The sequence below is a fragment of the Panthera tigris genome, chromosome F3, assembly GCF_018350195.1.
Source record: "Panthera tigris isolate Pti1 chromosome F3, P.tigris_Pti1_mat1.1, whole genome shotgun sequence".
In the NCBI taxonomy this organism is placed as follows: domain Eukaryota; kingdom Metazoa; phylum Chordata; class Mammalia; order Carnivora; family Felidae; genus Panthera; species Panthera tigris.
Genome location: NC_056678.1, coordinates 14,705,180 through 14,723,706, shown reverse-complemented (window position 1 = coordinate 14,723,706; position 18,527 = coordinate 14,705,180). Strand labels below are relative to the sequence as shown.

The 18,527-nt window shown below is 37.5% G+C and overlaps 1 protein-coding gene across 19 annotated transcripts in view; it reads right to left on the bottom strand.

Annotated features, from left to right (window-relative positions):
- DNM3 (dynamin 3) overlaps positions 1-18,527 on the bottom strand; it is a 565,070-nt gene that overhangs the window by 277,349 nt on the left and 269,194 nt on the right. The window lies entirely within an intron of this gene.

Below are 18,527 nucleotides of genomic sequence, written 5' to 3'. Positions count from 1 at the left end.
GCAGAAGACATGAACCTTCAAATGGCCAACAGACACGTGCAAAGATGCTCAATATCACTCATCACCAGGGAAATGCAAATCAGAACCAAAATGAGCTAACACTTCACACCTGTCAGAATGGCTCAAATCAAATATTAAAGAAACAAGTGTTGGTGATAATGTGGAGAAAAAGGAAATCTCATGCACTGTTGGTAGGAATGCAAACTCATGCAACCACTGTGACAGTATGGAGGTTCCGCAAAAAATTTAAAGTAGAATTACTGTATGGTCAAATAATTGCACTACTGGGTGCAAAACTAACAAAACACAAATTAAAACAAAAACACTAATTCAAAAAGATATACACTCTGTATGTTTATAGCATCATTATTTATAATAGCCAAAATATGGAAGCAATTCAAGTGTCCACTCATAGATGAATGGATAAAGAAGATGTGGTGTATATATATACATAGGTATATATATATATATATATATACCTATGTATATATATGTATATAAATATACGTATATATATATGTGTATATATGTATATAAATATACGTATATATATGTGTATATATGTATATAAATATACGTATATATATGTGTATATATATATATATATACACACCACATCTTCTTTATCCATTCATCTATACACACACACACACACACACACACACAAAGAAATATTGCCCAGTCATAAAAAAGAATGAAATCTTGTTATTTGCAACAAGATGGATGAATCTAGAAGGATAAATGCTAAGTGAAATAAGTCAGTCAGAGAAAGACAAATATCACATGATTTCACTCATCTGTGGTATTTGAGAAACAAAAGAACAAATAAAAAAAAATAGAGAGAGGAGAAAACAACAAGACTCAACTATAGAGAACAAACTGGTGGTTACCAGAGCAGACAGGGAGGATGGGTGGAATAGGTGATGGGGATTGAGAGTATAATTATCATGAATCACTATCACTGAATAATATGTAGAGTTGTTGAATCACTATATTGTACATCTCAAACTGATATAACACTATATGTTAATGATACTAAAATAAAAAATATGAAGTACTTAGCAGCTTCAAACCAAAAAGAAAAGAAAGGGTAGAGGAACATAAATATAGCCTGGGATAACTGCTTTAGACCAAGGAATCTATTTGTCTTAATAAATCTGGTTGATTTGGAGCTAGTGCTGTGATTATCTTTCATGGCCCACCTTTGCTCTATCTCTGAAGTAAGGGCCACAAGAGATGATTTCAGCTTCAGAAGCCCAGTAAGAACAACCCATTTTTGTGGAGGCTGGCTCAGAGTGTAGCTTCTGGAGGAACCCCAACTCCACTGGGGCAAGACCCTCCTAGTGTGAAGCCCAGAGAGTATGCACTGGGGATGTACTTGAACTTGATGTTCCACAAGTCCCTTAGACTTTACAAACTCTTGCAGTGATGTAATCTGTGGACTTTAATTTCTGACAACTTCATAGCAGGAGCGAGTTCATATTTGCATTAAGGACATGTCTATTTTGTTGATGTTTTATTACTGAGTGTTAATACATTATAATACATTAAGATGCTATATGATCACGGCAGAATCTCTATAGGCTACAATATGACTGGATGTAATTTGAAACAGAAAACAAGATGAGGAAGAAACATTTAAGTACACACTGGTCCAGGATTGAATTTTACTGATGTACTGTTTTGACCCATTTCAGAGCCTTCTATCCACTAGAGGTGCTTGGAGGACGCCAAAGGAGTCATGGTTAGTGTGGGAGGACTGGCTTTAAGAAGCAGGAGCAGGACTAGTAGACTGTTGATCTCTTCCCACAAAGGGGGCTAGCCACACTCCTGGTTAACCACTGACCTACCCCTTTAACCCAATGGAACAGAAGATGAAGAAAGCTAAAGAATACTGCAGAGTAGGGGGTAGGGTGGCCCTCCTGTTGTCTACTCACTCATCTCCATCCCCCCCCTCCCACACACACAGGAGTAAAGTGACTTCTCAGATTGCTTAATCTAGAAGGACAAATAGGGAAGTGTAGTCAGGACTGTTCTCTCTCCCACTCTCTCCCCTATTCATCTTGGGAGCTAACCAGCCCACAGACAACACACACCTAAGAGAGAAAAAGAAGGGGCTTATGCTTGTAGTTTTAAGAGGAAGTTTAAGTCAGGAACCATGTTCAAAGGTCTTTCTCACCTAAGACACTCCATAAGTCAGTCAAGTGGTATTTACTGAATACCTTTGATGGCCCAGGCACTGTGCTAGGTGCCCTGCCCCCATGATCACAAATGAGGACCACGGTGACTATGCCAGATGTGTCTTACCATGGGCTGACAATGTAACAAACTGATTTTCACATCCGGTGAACTAATCTCATGACTGGGATAAAGAAGCTGTGAAACAAGCAAATAAGGTGGAGCATACTGAAAGAATAATCAAACTGAGACATGAAATTATCAAATATTTTACGATAAATTGTTTAGTGACATTTGTATGTTTGGATGTTCCTTTCATGGTTTTAACTTTCTAGGAAATCAGAACAGCATTTCACAAGTATCTAAAATAGGCAAAATTAGGAATACAATTTGACTCCATTTCTTGGAACTCCAGGATAATAACAATAATAACATTTACTAAACACAGCCAGGCACTGTGCTAAAAGTATCACGCTTATTATTTCTTTTAATCCACAGAATAATCCTTTGAGGAAGGTAGTATTTTCCTTATATGACCGATGAGGAAACTGCACTCAGGCTCCTGTTTTACTGCCAAGCCCCTCCTTGTAGCCAACAGGCCTTCCTCATAGGAGCTTAGGCACTATTGTCTATTTTGCTCCACTTGATTCAGCCTCTTAATGTTTGCATAAAAGAAAGTCTCTCTGGTGGTCTGATCTCAGAGCCCCAGCCTTTAACCCACAACGTATACAGGGATGTTGACTGGCAGTTGTTTCTAACAGCAGGCAAACGGAAACAACCTATTTGCCTAAATTGAAACTGGCTACTAGAGTATGATCTAAACATCTGATGTTAAACTGAGGGAACTGGGCAAAATGGGTGGAGGGGAATGGGAGATATATGCTTCCAGTTATGGAATGGATAAGTCCTGGGGATAAAAGTTGCAGCATTGGGAGTATAGTCAATGATACTGTAATAACAATGTAATAGGACAGATGGTAGCATAATGTATAAACTTGTCAAATCACTAAGTTGTACACCTAAAAGCAATGTAATATTGTGTGATGACTATACTAAAAAAAAAAATAGGAATAGGGTCAAGGTCAAAGGTTCAGTCCCTATTTCAACCAATGGCTTCATCATTCTGTTCTGTGGTTGCAGAATGTACCCAACCCTGGTTAGTCACATTACAAAATAATAATAATAATAGTAATATATATATACATATATATACATATAGTATATGTATATGTAGTACACACATATATATGTACTGTATATATAGTATATAGTATTATACTATATATACTATATAGTAATATATAGTAATTATAGTAATAGCAATATTTTTTGCACTTACTCTAGGTGTTAATTAAAACCAGATAAGATGATATTTGAAGTTTTTCTATCCTCCATTGTTTTAGGAATTTAATAAATTCTCAAGATTTCTTATGGTTAAAAAAAAATAAGCTGAGCAAAAACACTGAATGCAAGACATGAGAAAATAGTTTCGTCAAAGAGTGCTCATATGAGACAGGACTCTGTATAGTCATACTGTTCAGGATTGTCTTCAGGCTCCAACACCTGCTGGCCAGGTAACATTGTGCGAATCTCTGCCTCAACTTCCTCACATGTAACATGGGATTATAATAACAACCGTAACACAGTTTTTGTGAGAATTATGAGTTAACAAATGTAAAGGACTTAGATCAGTACCTACTAATATTATTATATGTGTATTATTTCATTTATATTTGTTAATGTAAGGACAGAAAAAAGACTTATATATACCATATGTTAACTGTGATTGAAAATTAGTGGTAAGATATAAAGTTATATTTATTTCCTCCTTCAGTCTTCCTATATTCTCCATTTGTTCCTACAGTATTCATGCTATTAAAAATGCAAGTTGCAGGGGTGCCTGGGTGGCTCAGTTAAGTGTCCAGTTCCCCATTTTGGCTCAAGTCATGATCTCACACTTTCGTGGGTTCGAGTCCCACATTGGGCTCTGCGCTGGCAGCACGAAGTGTGCTTGGGATTCTCTTTCTTCCTCTTTCTCTCTGCCCCTCCCCGCTTCCACTGTCTCTGTCTCTCTCAAAATAAATACACTTAAACAAATATAGTAAAGATGCAAGTTGCCATCACATGTTGCTTGCTTAAAAGAGGCAATTTCTTGAGATTCCCTTTAATGTTGGAAAACTGAGGCAGATGATAAACAAGTGCGTAGTGAAATAACTATAGCACAACTTAAAAAGAAGTAATTCTGGAATATTATATGGGAAATCACCATGATGAAGGAAGCTTGACTATTTTCAATAAGGAACTGATTTGATTAAGAACATATTAGTAGTGTACAATAAAACTGATTGAAAATAAGGAAATGTCATTTAATATCTGTATCAAATCCCTCTTTTATATGAAGATAAAGGTGTCAAAAAGATAATGACTTTCTGGTTTCTCTGTAAAATCCAACCTTTACCTAACAAAACTGGCATGAGTTTGAATTTTAACCACGTAAAAAAAAAAATCTTTTTTTAAGTTAAGCTGAACTCCAAGTTATTGTTTTATGAAATAAGCTCACAAAGATAACCTTGACGATCCCCCTTTCCATTTTGTTTCTGGACCCCCCAAACCTACAAGGACTACTTCTACGGTGCCTCCATTGGATGGCCTCCATGAATCTTCCATTCATCTCACCCCATTAAAGCACCTTAAACTTCTTCTCACTGAGTCTCACTTCCAGAACATTAGCCTTTGCTCACATAATGACTGCATTTTTCATGCTTTTGTGGCTCAGCATGCTACTGTACCTTCTTGATTCTCAAAATTACTCATGAAGAATTTCTTCTCTTCTCATCATATCCCTGGATTTTCTCAGTTTCCTGTTTATGCATTGTTTCTGCAACATGCACTACTATTTCTGAAGAGTTCACTAAGAATCAGCTGTTTATTCTCAGAGTTTACTCACCTAAACAGAGCTCTACAAGATCTAAGCCATTAACCATGATGAAAATCAGGGCACTACTTTTTTCACTTTTTTCCTGCGTATTTTTTCCATGTGCAGAGCCTCCTTTGAAGTTAATAGGAGCCCTCCATGTGGAAAAGATTCCAAATGATACAAAACAGAATGGGAACTAAGCTCGTCATCTATTTCTCCCATTCAAGGACAAAAATATACACACATAAAGGAAAAGATACCTCATAATTAGCAAGGTCTGAGTAGAATTAGGGATATTTTACTAAAAATAATTCAGAGAGCTTCTTTAAGAGAGAAAAGAAGAAATCACCTTAGTAAATACTGGGTCATTTAATAGAAAGTTACTGAGTAATTTATATGTGTCAGCACACTGAAAATATAAGGATAAGCCCACCCCCAATATAAAAATAAAAATAGGCACAGTCCCTGAACTTCATGGAGCTTATACACAAATGGGAGAATAGACACTAAGCGAAGACTCGTACGGGCACATGTACAATCACAGCTGTGGTTGGTGCTGCCAGGAATTGGTTCAGTACTTTAAGAGCCCTGACCTTCACGGGGTATGCGAGGAGATGAACTTGAAAATTTTAAAACTTACACTAAAATCTGAAGAGTTTGGGGTGGGAGCATGGGATCAGGTGGTCACAGCACAGAAAGCAAGAGCGGGCCCTTGCAAAACAAGCCTGGAAAGGAGGCAGACCATGCATGGTTGTGTGATTTATGTGAAGAGATTTGGTCTTTATTCTGAGAGGAACGGGAAGCCTTTGAAGTGTTTCAAGTAGGGCAGCAACATAAGATTTGCATCATGAAAATTTCCCTTCTAGCTCTGGTTTGGCGAAGAGATTAGAGCGAGGAGAAAGGAGGCAAGGAAAGTGGATAGAATCCTAAGTTCTAGACAATGGTAACTTTGATGACAGTGGCAGAAATGGGCATAAAGACAAGTGGGCAGATTTGAGGAATATATAGGAGGAAAAGGCAATGTGACAATGATAAACTGGAGATGGAAGATGAAAGAGAATAAGGTGTCAAGGGAGAGAATAAGGTGTCGAGGACGACACCCAAGGTTTAAGTTTCTGAAACTGGACAGCCTGTGGAGGCAGGTTCACTGAGAGAGAGTAAAAGAGCCATCTTTATGGAGGAAATAAGTCATGGGTTCAGTGTGGGCATGTCAAAATGTGAACATGTAAAATAAACCATTTGCTATAGAGAAGTCTTGATCAGATACACAGAGTTGTAATTGTTGACTGTGGGTGTGATTGAAGCTATAGGTATGAAAAAATGACATAAAGTGTAAGTTTGAGTAAGAAAAGAAGAGGACCCTGGACTGAGGCTTGAGGAAAACCAACATGTAAAGTCTGGGAGGGGAAGATGAACCCACCAAGGAGACAGTGGCTAGAAGCTGGGAGAACAAAATAGGGGATACTGCACCCACAGAAATCAAATGAATGATTTAATATGACAAACGGATGGAAAAGGTCAAATGCCACTGTGAGAGAAAGTGAGATTCAAAATTTTTAAAATACTCAGAAAATACCCCCCAAAATTGATTTGGGTAACGTGGAGGTTACTGAAGAGATAATACTCAAAATATTTAACAACCAGTATGGGATCATTCTGACCAATGTGAAAAGGTGTGGGGGTCACAGTGCTGGAGCACAACACTGGAGACCTCCTTCTGTACCTGATCTTTGCCTCTAATTTCTTTTTTTTTTTTTTTTTTTAATTTTTTTTTTTCAACGTTTTTTATTTATTTTTGGGACAGAGCGAGACAGAGCATGAACGGGGGAGGGGCAGAGAGAGAGGGAGACACAGAGTCGGAAACAGGCTCCAGGCTCCGAGCCATCAGCCCAGAGCCTGACGCGGGGCTCGAACTCACGGACCGCGAGATCGTGACCTGGCTGAAGTCGGACGCTTAACCGACTGCGCCACCCAGGCGCCCCTCTAATTTCTAAATAAAGAGGAAAGTTGGGGGATTCTGAGAAAGAAGCCTCAGTGTCTCTGATAATAGACAGGCACTTGGGGGAGCAAGCAGCGAAATAACTGGTATAAAAGCTTTCAATATTTGAACAACCACTGTGGTTCCACTAATAAACACATGCTGGCTGCACAACCTTACCCAGCATTGTTTGTGTGGCTTGGGGGAGAGGGGAAGCTGCCAGACTGAAATGCATGAGTGATGGAGTAGAAAGTCTCCCAGGCAACCCTGATTTCATATTGATAAATCATACCTTTACAACATCTTCTAAATGCAGAAAAACATTGTTCCAAAATTAAAAAAAAAAAAAGAATTGTCCAACGAAGAAAACATATTATCAAAGAGATATATTAAAAAGCTCCTGGTGGGGTGCCTAGGTGGCTCAGTCGGTTAAGCGTCTGACTTCAGCTCAGGTCATGATCTCACAGTTCATGAGTTCAGGCTCCACGTCGGGCTCTGTGCTGACAGCTCAGAGCTTGGAGCCTGCTTTGGATTCTGTGTCTCCCTCTCTCTCTGCCCCTCCCCTGCCCTCCTCTGTCTCTCTTTCTTTCTCTCAAAAATAAATAATAAAACATTTTTTAAAATTACAAAAAAACCTCCTGGAAATTTTCTCATAAAGAGAAGCAACAAGATGGATTTTATTCAACCAGTCAGGCCAAAGTGTTTTGAAGAACAAAGCCCCTGACACACTGCCTTATACAAAACAGCCATTCAAAAAGTGTTAGCTATTATTATAATAAGATTATAAAAAAATATGCCAGAGAGTGATAGGTAGAAGTATAACAATTCCTGGGTAATATAACACTCTAAGAAAAAGAAATCAGGGGGTGCCTGGGTGGCTCAGTTGGTTAAGCATCTGACTCTTGATTTTGGCTCAGGTCATGATCTCATGGTCTGTGGGATCGAGCCCCTCATTGGGCTCCATGCTGACAGTATGGAATCCTGCTTGGGATTCTCTCTCTCCTCTCTCTCTGCCCCTCCCCTGATTTCATGCTCTCTCTCTCCCTCAAAATAAATAAACTTTAAGAGAAAAATAAAAAGCAGTCAATCTATGATACTATTTTAGTGAATAATAAAGAAGTTCTATTAGAATCTCTTCTTCCCTGGACATTTATTTTGTTCATTATCTGAATTTAGCACTTATAGCATCTTGTCTTGAATTACTTGCGATCGTGTTTACCTTGCTTCCATTTTCCCAGTTAGATTACAGCTTGGCTGAAAGCATGGATGTTCTGGGTTTGTGTGTCAATTCTGCTGTCTACTAGCTGCATGGACCTGGGCCACGTACTTACTCTAACAAATCTTTTTTTTCATCTGAAAGTTGGAGCTAAGAGTCCTAACTCAAGTAGGTACTGTGAGTACTAGATGAATATACATAAAGCAATCAGTAAAATGTCTGGGATCTGATAAATGTTCAATAAATGGTAGATATCATTGTGAAGTAGAGATTGTCACTGGCCTGACCCCCAGAATTCAGGAAACTTCTAAGTAGAAGCTTCAACCTCACCTTTTAGAAACAAATTAACTGCTATAATAGAAAAAGAAATATTTGAGGATGACACCTGTGCAGATGAATCAGGAGGTGCCAGAAGTGCCCAACAGTTATTTCAGACTTATTATAATAAAATCCCCCTCTGGATGTTGAGCCCAAACCCTAATAAAAAGACCCTGCTTTCCCCTGTTGGGGGAGTTATGGCTTTGGCCATGATTCCCCATGATTACCTTGTTTGTAGAATTAAAGTACTCTTGGGAGGTAAATTCACCTCATATAGTCTATGTCTATATCTATAGTTCACCAAGGAGAACACCCACTTTGGCTGACCCAGTAACATAATTTTGCTTTATGCTCCTTTGGAATACTTATACTTTCCTCAGATCATAGGTTAGTTAATAAATCATTGGTACAATAGCTCTAAACCAGGGGCAAACCCAACACCAAGGGCTTTTTGTAAACACATAACAGGTAGACAGTGCAGTCTGGGAGACATCTACTAAATAAAGGTCAAGAATGATAAATGAAGAGCTCTTCCATCTAAAATGACAATAGCACCTGCTGGAGTCTAAACACAATCCATAATTGGGTGATTAGCTCTAAATGTTAATCAAATTTAAATCATGCATTATTTTTCTGGTGGCATATTTAGGTGGGAAACTTGAATGGTCATTGTAGGCAAGCCTGAAGTGACAACTGTGAGTAACAACTACATTCTTAAGATCCATTTTCCCCGTCGGGATGACAAAAAGTGATGTTTAAAATTAATGAGCAGTTTGGGGGCGCCTAGGTGGCTTAGTTGGTTAAGTGTCTGACTTTGGCTCAAATCATGATCTCATTGTCTGTGGGTTCAAGCCCCGCATCGGGCTCTGTGTTGACAGCTCAGAGCCTGGAGCCTGCTTTGGATTCTGTGGCCCCCCTCTTTGCCCCTCTCCTGCTCATGGTCTGTCTCACTCTGTCTCTCAAAAATAAATAAATGTTAGCAAAAAATTAAAATTAGTGAGCTTTAATATATTCTACATGTTCTCTTCTGCATGTCAACCTCACCGTTTATGTCATTATTTTATAGGTAATTTACATCCCTGACCATTTACTTCTAGATTTTAAAACATGTAACTTTTTCTTTCATTCAACATTTTTTGGATACCTATAATGAGCAGTCTCTAAGTGAGACACAGAGAATTTAGCAAAGAAAATGGCAACTACAGCCCCTGATCTCAGGTTTTAAGGGCAAGTGAGGGAGAAGATTAAACAAAGAAAAGTACAGACACTGGGTGAGAAAAATACATGTTCTTATGGAAACATATAGGAGAGAACTGAAAATAGTGCCGAAGTCAGGCAAGTTACTCCTAAGGGAGCGATGTTTAAACTAAGGAAAATAAGAAGATATTATTCAGGCAAAAAATGGAAAAGATGTTCCAAGTACAGAAAAAAAGCACATCTAAAGCCCCACCTGGGATACAGTCAGAACCACTGAGGGCACTGACTGAAGGTCACTGTTGCTGCAGCACAGAATTCGGGAATGCTAGTGGCAAGAGAAGGAGCTAGAAGTAGTCAAGGGATAGAAAAATGGATGCTAAAGTTTGGACTTTATCCTAAAAGTAAAGAAAAAGTACTTTTGAGTGGTTGTAAGCAAGGGTGTGACATTTTCAGATGTTTTTTTTGTTTGCACCAAAACAAAACAAAACAAAGCAAAACAACATCTGATGTTTTACTCGTTTGTCATTTCAGCAAAAAGTTTTAGGAGAGTGTTGGATTCTGGTTAAAGTGTTTTAATTATAATTATTTGTGGATTTTAATTAACTCATATTATTCCTGATCTCCTTAAACATGGCAAATTGAAAATTGGCTGTAACTGAAGATACTCTGTGAGAGAACTTAATAAAGTGAGCTTCATCTAACAGATGAAATGCTGATTTCTACTGAAAACCAAAGAACATATAAGTAACAGGCATTTTGATTTCTGATGGGAAATGGAGAGGCCCTGGTAAATATCAGTCATCCAGAGCAGCTATTTTGCTTAATCCCGTAAACTAGTTGCAGATGTTGGCTCAAACAGCTAGGCTTTGCATGTGTAATTTAAAAATTGTCTCATATTTCTAAACCTGACTCCGTATGCACCGGAAGTCGGTGACATGAATTATGAACTTCAGGAAGAGGAGAAGTACAAGAAATACCAGAAGTGATAGGAGATAATATTCGGAGCAGTGGTCGAGCTATGTGCACAGGATAACTGAAGGATGACACGGTTCCTTCCTCTAGGACGTGGATCCTGCAACCAGGCATTTGAAAATGAAACCCTGCAAGTGGATGTACCAAACAAGAGGAAGTCATTTATAGATAGTTGAGTTCTCAAAAACAAATCCTCCTTTTCCTTTCCCCTCCTCCTCGTTACAGCAGGTCAACAGGAAGACCAGAGTTGCTGGAGAAGTTAAAAACTTTTGAAGAGAAAAAAACTGAGAATACAAATTTTGCTAACACTTTCTTACCTTAATTAAGAAGATCATTTTTAGTAGACTGGGGCAGGAAACAAGAAAGTGAGTTACTATTATACTAAGGTTTTATTTATGTTAGTGCTTACTCATAAAAGACATTTATGAAAAGTCAATAAGGACTTGAATTAAAACTTAGAAAAGGAGCTGGAGGTGGTAGAAGTCCATATATAAAGATTTCATATTGCATTGTAGACCAAGAATAACCATAGGTATTAGAAATGACTTAAATTATGATGACGACATCATTTCAGATTCATATTTGCATTTCCCAAGCTCATTTTTATTTATGTACACTCTTCCCAAGCAGTGCTCCATTCAAGCAATAGAAAAGGCAGTGCATCAAAAAATCTACCCACAGGAATAATCCATCACGCACTAACAGTGTAAATAACCTCACCAGAGTCAGGACCAAAACTTCGGCCAATTATTTGGTGAGGCAAACGCACAGTGCAAAGCTTCAAGGAATTCAGATTCATTTATGAAACTAGGACACTCATTTCGTGAAGAGGGAACATTCACCCTGTAGAATTCAGCCTAACAGAACTCCCTACTAAGGACAGGAATGGGTTGGTTGTTGAGTCAGAAAGATTTCATAGGAACTTTAGGGGTAAGACATTTTATTTCTTAGTTTTGCTAAGATTCTATATGTTTACAATTTGGTTAAGAGACCACCTCTGAAAAGTCTTACATAATTATATACTTATATAATTAGGAAATATATACTGCTAAACAAATAAACCACATTGATCTTTCCAGGATTTTTCAGATAAATCTGAGCCCAGCATTAAGTCTTTCAAGCTGTTAGGACCACTGCAATTAAATCACAAGGATGAAAGAGTGTATTAGGAATTACTATTAATTTTCTTAGGTGAGAAAATAGTGGTTTGGACATAAAGCAGAATGACTTTTTTTCTTAAGAAATGTGGGGGCTGGAGTATTTGGAGATGAATTGTCATGATGCCTGCCACTTACTTACAAATAGTACACACACACACACACACACACACACACACACACACACACACAGCAAACATGACCAAGAGTTAACCTCTGCTAAATCTAGATAGTAAGTATATATGGACATTCACAGAACTATCCTTCTAGCTCTTCTGTATATTTGGCAATTTTCATAATGTCATGTCAGAGTAAAGACCCAGCCCTATCATTTGCAATGAAGTAACCTTAAGAAAGTCACTTTAAGACTGCGACTCTACGTTCTTCATCAATCAATGGGGACAATGATAACCAAACTTTCATAAAGCTCTTGAAAGTATTCAACAAGAATACTTTGGTATTTCAACATAGAAGCCTTGGTTTTAATGCTTGGCCCCTAAAAGCACTCAATAGATGCTAAACATTAGCATCATTAGAAGACACTGAACTGAAACACCTCCTGGTCTTTAAACAGACAAACAAACAAACAAACAAACAAACAAACAAAGTTATGCCACATTAGTGTTTAGAATTGCTCTGGCCTTTCACATAATACAAACTAACATGAGAGACCAATGTATGCTATTAAACCTATGTCCACTGACTTTATATAAAGATGAAATTTCAATATTAAAAAAAATTACAATCACCATGCAAACTACTCCCAAGGGAAAGTTAATATGATTCCACAGAAGCTTTAAGAGACCTGCTCATTGAAATGTCTGGAGAGAGAAGAAAAGGAGGGAATCCATAAAGGGATAAGGGATTTACGGCAAGTAGAATTTTGAACTGACGTGTATAGCTATAATCTGGGAAATCTGAGACCCTAAGATCAGAAGATATATACTTTTTAAAAAATATAATTTATTGTCAAATTGACTTACATAAAATACCCAGTGCTCATCCCAGGAAGTGCCCTCCTCAATACTCATCACCCATTTTCCCTCTCCCCCAACACCCCCCATCCACCCTCAGTTTGTTCTCTGTATTTAAGGGTCTCTTGTGGTTTGCCTCCCTCTCTCTCTGTTTGTAACTACTTTTTCCCCTTCCCTTTCTCCATGGTCTTCTGTTAAGTTTCTCAAGATCCACATATGAGTGAAAACATATGATATCTGTCTTTCTCTGACTGACTAATTTCACTCAGCATACCTTCCAGTTCCATCCATGTTGCCACAAATGGCATGATTTCATTCTTTCTCATTGCCAAGTAATATTCCAAAGAACCACATCTTCTTTATCCATTCATCTACTTTTTTGAGAAAAAAGTAAAATTGTTCTCACATGGGATTATCCCATGACAAAACAACATTTTTTAAAAAATTACAATAAAATGTCCCAGCAATTTACACTAATGCTGGGATTAATGCTCTGACATTTAGGTAGCTTGACAGAGGTTCAAGATAGAGCAAGTCTGTACTGATGCCTAGAAAGGAGCCCACAGGCTGATCACAGATCCTCCCGTATCTAAACTGACATGGTCAACATCAGCTTTCTTTCCTAGGAGCATTCTCAGCATTCCTCAGCATTCTCTTGGTGAAATATCTTGAGAATGTAAGGATGTCTCTGTATTTTGAGGATCTTGGGCTAAACACTAACTAAGGAAAAGTTCTATAATGTTATTGCACTGAGTATGAAAAGATTCGTGCTTCAGGGACAGAAACTACAATTTGTCTTGGTCATGGTGAATTGGGAGCACACTTATGTTGAGCGGATTTGATTTCAATATGGGAGGCAATGAACGAAAACAACAAAAGAGCTCTATTGGAAATATATACAAAAATTTCTCAACTTCTTTTTCTATTTTCACTGTGATAGCGAACCAGTGACATCCTTTCAAAAAGACCTTCCGGGAAATGGGCAGAAAACATGAATAGACACTTCTCTAAAGGAGACATCCAGATGGCCAACAGGCACATGAAAAGATGCTCAACGTCACTCCTCATCAGGGAAATACAAATCAAAACCACACTCAGATATCACCTCACGCCAGTCAGAGTGGCCAAAATGAACAAATCAGGAGACTATAGATGCTGGAGAGGATGTGGAGAAATGGGAACCCTCTTGCACTGTTGGCAGGAATGCAAACTGGTGCAGCCACTCTGGAAAACAGTGTGGAGGTTCCTCAGAAAATTAAAAATAGACCTACCCTATGACCCAGCAATAGCACTGCTAGGAATTTACCCAAGGGATACAGGAGCGCTGATGCATAGGGGCACTTGTACCCCAATGTTTATAGCAGCACTCTCAACAATAGCCAAATTGTGGAAAGAGCCTAAATGTCCATCAACTGATGAATGGATAAAGAAATTGTGGTTTATATATACAATGGAGTACTACGTGGCAATGAGAAAGAATGAAATATGGCCCTTTGTAGCAACGTGGATGGAACTGGAGACTGTTATGCTAAGTGAAATAAGCCATACAGAGAAAGACAGATACCATATGTTTTCACTCTTATGTGGATCCTGAGAAACTTAACAGAAACCCATGGGGGAGGGAAAGGAAAAAAAAAGAGGTTAGAGTGGGAGAGAGCCAAAGCTCTGTCTTAAAAACTGAGAACAAACTGAGGGTTGATGGGGGGTGGGAGGGGGGGGGTAGGTGATGGGTATTGAGGAGGGCACCTTTTGGGATGAGCACTGGGTATTGTATGGAAACCAATTTGACAATAAATTTCATATATTGGAAAAAAAAGATCTATAAGAACTTGGGCATGTTGCATCACAAAAAACAACAACAACAAAAAAAAAAAACAAAAAACAAAAAAGACCTTCAGGTATAGAACATGGCCATCATCACTAACAGAATATCCCATGACAACTTGGTAATCAGTGAAGTTTTCTAATTTGTCCTTTGCTAACCTTAATTGGCTAAAATGAAGGAAATGGGGCTCTCTCACTATAACAAATACAGAAATTAGCGTCTCTACACTAGAGTTTCAGCATGTGCGCTGGCCAAAGGATATAAGCCCTTTTGCTCCTCTTAACAATTCACTTGGTAACTGTACTGAATTTCACCATCTTCTTAAAGCTCCCAAGTAACTCCCACTCCCCAGGCAGTTAACAACCACCCCAGCTTCCTGTTTTATCAAGCAAATTGAGATGATCAAGAATAAGGTATAACAACCTTTCTCCTCAATTTCTGTGACATTTCTGTTTCAGTAGGAATTTCTGTGACATCTTTTAGTAGGAATTTCAATAGTATTGCATATTCATTCATCTTTTTCATTAATTTCTAAACATATTCATTTATTTTTTATAAAGGATAACTTTATGTCATAGGCAAAATATACTAATCTTTAATTAAATAGCAGGAAAACTAATTCAGTGGCAAAAGAATCACCTCCTAATGATGAAATCATGTTTATGCTAGAAAAGCAAGGATGGTTAGTAAATCTATCAATATAATAAATTACATAACTTGTTCAATATGTAAGAGCATAATAATCTCAATTAAATGCTCATTTCTGAAAGAGAATGTCAGATACAGAGAAAAAGATGAATTCATTTCTTTATCACAATAAATCTATTTTAAACTATAAGCTAACATCAAATGATAACAAACATTCATTCCTATTAAATAAAACATTTCCATTACAAACAGGTAAGATAAAAATTATAATTAAATGAAAAATTATTAGAGAATCCAGTCAATTCCCACTGATACACAATAAGTGCTTAAAAATCAATAGTATCACATAGCAATAAATAATTAGTATACTTAAAAAACATTTCCTTCATAATCACAGCATAAGGGTATTTCTACATTATTTTATATTTTAACAATAAATGTGAATTTACCTACATTAAGGGAAAAAACAGGAAATTATAATAATTAACTGAAGAAATCACCATCTGATTGGATGGGATAAAAGAATGTGAAACAACAGGACTTCTTCTCATAGTAATTTATAGGCTTTACAAATATCTTATCAAAATTCAAATAGAATTGTAGTTGGAACATGACAAGATTTTAATCTTCAACTGAAAGAATGAGTAATGTACAAAAGGAAAATACAGTTTTTAAAAAGAGGAGTAATGAAAGGAAATGACCTAGCAGATATTAAAATGTATTAGACAGCTGCAATAATTTAAAAGTGGGTCACTGTACGAAAATCAACAAATGGCGGGACAGGATACAAAACCCAGATACAGATCCTAGGATAAGAGCTCATCTATGACCTGGACTGGGGCCAGAATTCTGCCATTTATCCACTGTATGACCTAGAGTGGACTAGTTAACTTTTCTAAGCTTGAGTTACATCATTTATAGACAGAAGAAACAATGCAACCTACTTTATAAGGTGCTGTAGAAATGTAAGGATTGCACTTAGTGCAATACGTAGCCATAGAGGAAGCTCTCAAGAACTATGAGCTGCTATGATTATCCCTATTATTATTGACATTATTATATGATTAAGGAAGTGTTGCAAATCAACAGTGATGAGATAGATCATTCAATTATATTTGGACATCTGCTACTCTGGAATAAAATTTTAACAATAATTATTATATTATTATTGTCACTGTCAATAATAATAATGTATAAAGCACAGTACTCAGTGCTTTACATACACAAATCCGTTTAATCACATTAATTCTAAGAGGTAGATACAATAATCACATCCCTTTTGCAAATGGGGAAACTAAGGCACAGAGCTGTTACGTAACTTGCCCATGGCTGGCAAGTAGCAGAGCCAAATATTGAAGCCTGACAATCAGGCTTCAGAATCCATCATGCTTTTAACACCTACACTCTGCTCCCCAAGTTAGTGCCTTACTTTCTTTTAAAAAAATTTTTTTTGGGGGGGACCTGGGTGGCTCAGTCAGTTAAGTGTCTGACTTCGGCTCAGGTCATGACCTCGAGGTTTGTGAGTTCGAGCCCCATGTTGGGCTCTGTGCTGACAGCCCGGAGCCTGGAGCCTGCTTCGGATTCTACGTCTCCCTCTCCCTCTGCCCCTCCCCTGCTCACGCTCTGACTCTCTCGTCTTTCGATAATAAATAAACGTTAAAAAAACATTTTTTAATTAAAAAAATAAATTTTTTTAATGTTTATTTAAAAAATATTTTTTAATGTCTTATTTATTTTTGAGACAGAGAGGGACAGAGCATGAGCAGGGGAGGGACAGAGAGAGAGGGAGACACAGAATCCAAAGCAGGCTCCAGGCTCTGGGCTGTCAGCACAGAGCCCGATGCGGGGCTCGAACTCACGGACCGTGAGATCATGACCTGGGCCGAAGTCACACACTTAACCAACTGAGCCACCCAGGCACCCTGTTCTTAATGCTTATTTTTTAGAGAGATAGACAGAGTGTGTGTGTGTGTGGGGGGGGGGGGGGGGGGGAGGGGAGGGGAGGGGCAGAGAGAGAGGGAGACACAGAACCTGAAACAGGCTCCAGGCTCTGAGCTGTCAGCACAGAGCCCGATGTAGGGCTTGAACTCACAAACCGCGAGGTCATGACCTGAGCCGAAGTCAGACACTAACCGAATGAGCCACCCAGGCATCCCCTGCCTTACTTCCTACTATGATAAATCCCAAGTGAATTACAGGGACAAATTACAATAAAGACTTCATAAAAATGCTACAAATACATGGGTAAATATTTAGCTTCTCTTGAGGTGGACACTACCTTCCTAAACATAAATGCAGTAGAAAAAAGAGAAAAAAAAAGAGCAATAGGTATTACTACAAAACATGTTTTTAAACTTTACCTCAAAAACTTTGTAAGTAAAATTAAAACATACAAGAGTTAATGACAAAAATACTTGCTAATCAATACCACAAATTATCAATGTCATTTTATATAAAATTTGTTATGAATCAAAAAGTATAAAAACTTTAAAAAAGAATGTTAGCAAAGGCATGAACAGCTAATTACAAAAAAGAATACTAGTGGTTAACACATGAAAAATATTTCTCTCACTAGTAAATTATAGACATAAATGATTAAGGTTTAAAGGATAGAAGTATGTGAGCGGTAAGAAAATAATTTCATTTTCATATAACCATCAGAAGAAAATATAAGCAAGTTAAATATAAATGCTGCAAAAAATTGAAAAATTTGTCCAGATCAAAATTACAATTTTTGTTTCATAATGTATAATAAAATCAAATAACACTCAGAAAATACTTGCACAATAAGAAAATAACATAACAGTCCCTTCAAAATGGGCAGAGACACAATCAGACATTTCATTGGAGATGGGATATAAATATCTCTTAAATATCTTAAAGGATGCCTTACAAGCTTCAATAAGTGAAATGAAAATCAAAATAATACATTATTGTTCCCATCAAATTATCCAAAATTATATAAAATATAATTATCCAGTGTTGGGAATTCAGGTACTTGAATATATAGTTGTAGGGGTCTATAAACTGGTTCAGCTGTTGTATTTTTTTAGGAAACACTGGAAATAAAACAATCCTATCCTCAGGGGAATCATTAAATTAACAATGGCACATCTACACTGTGCAATATACAGTAATACTATATAC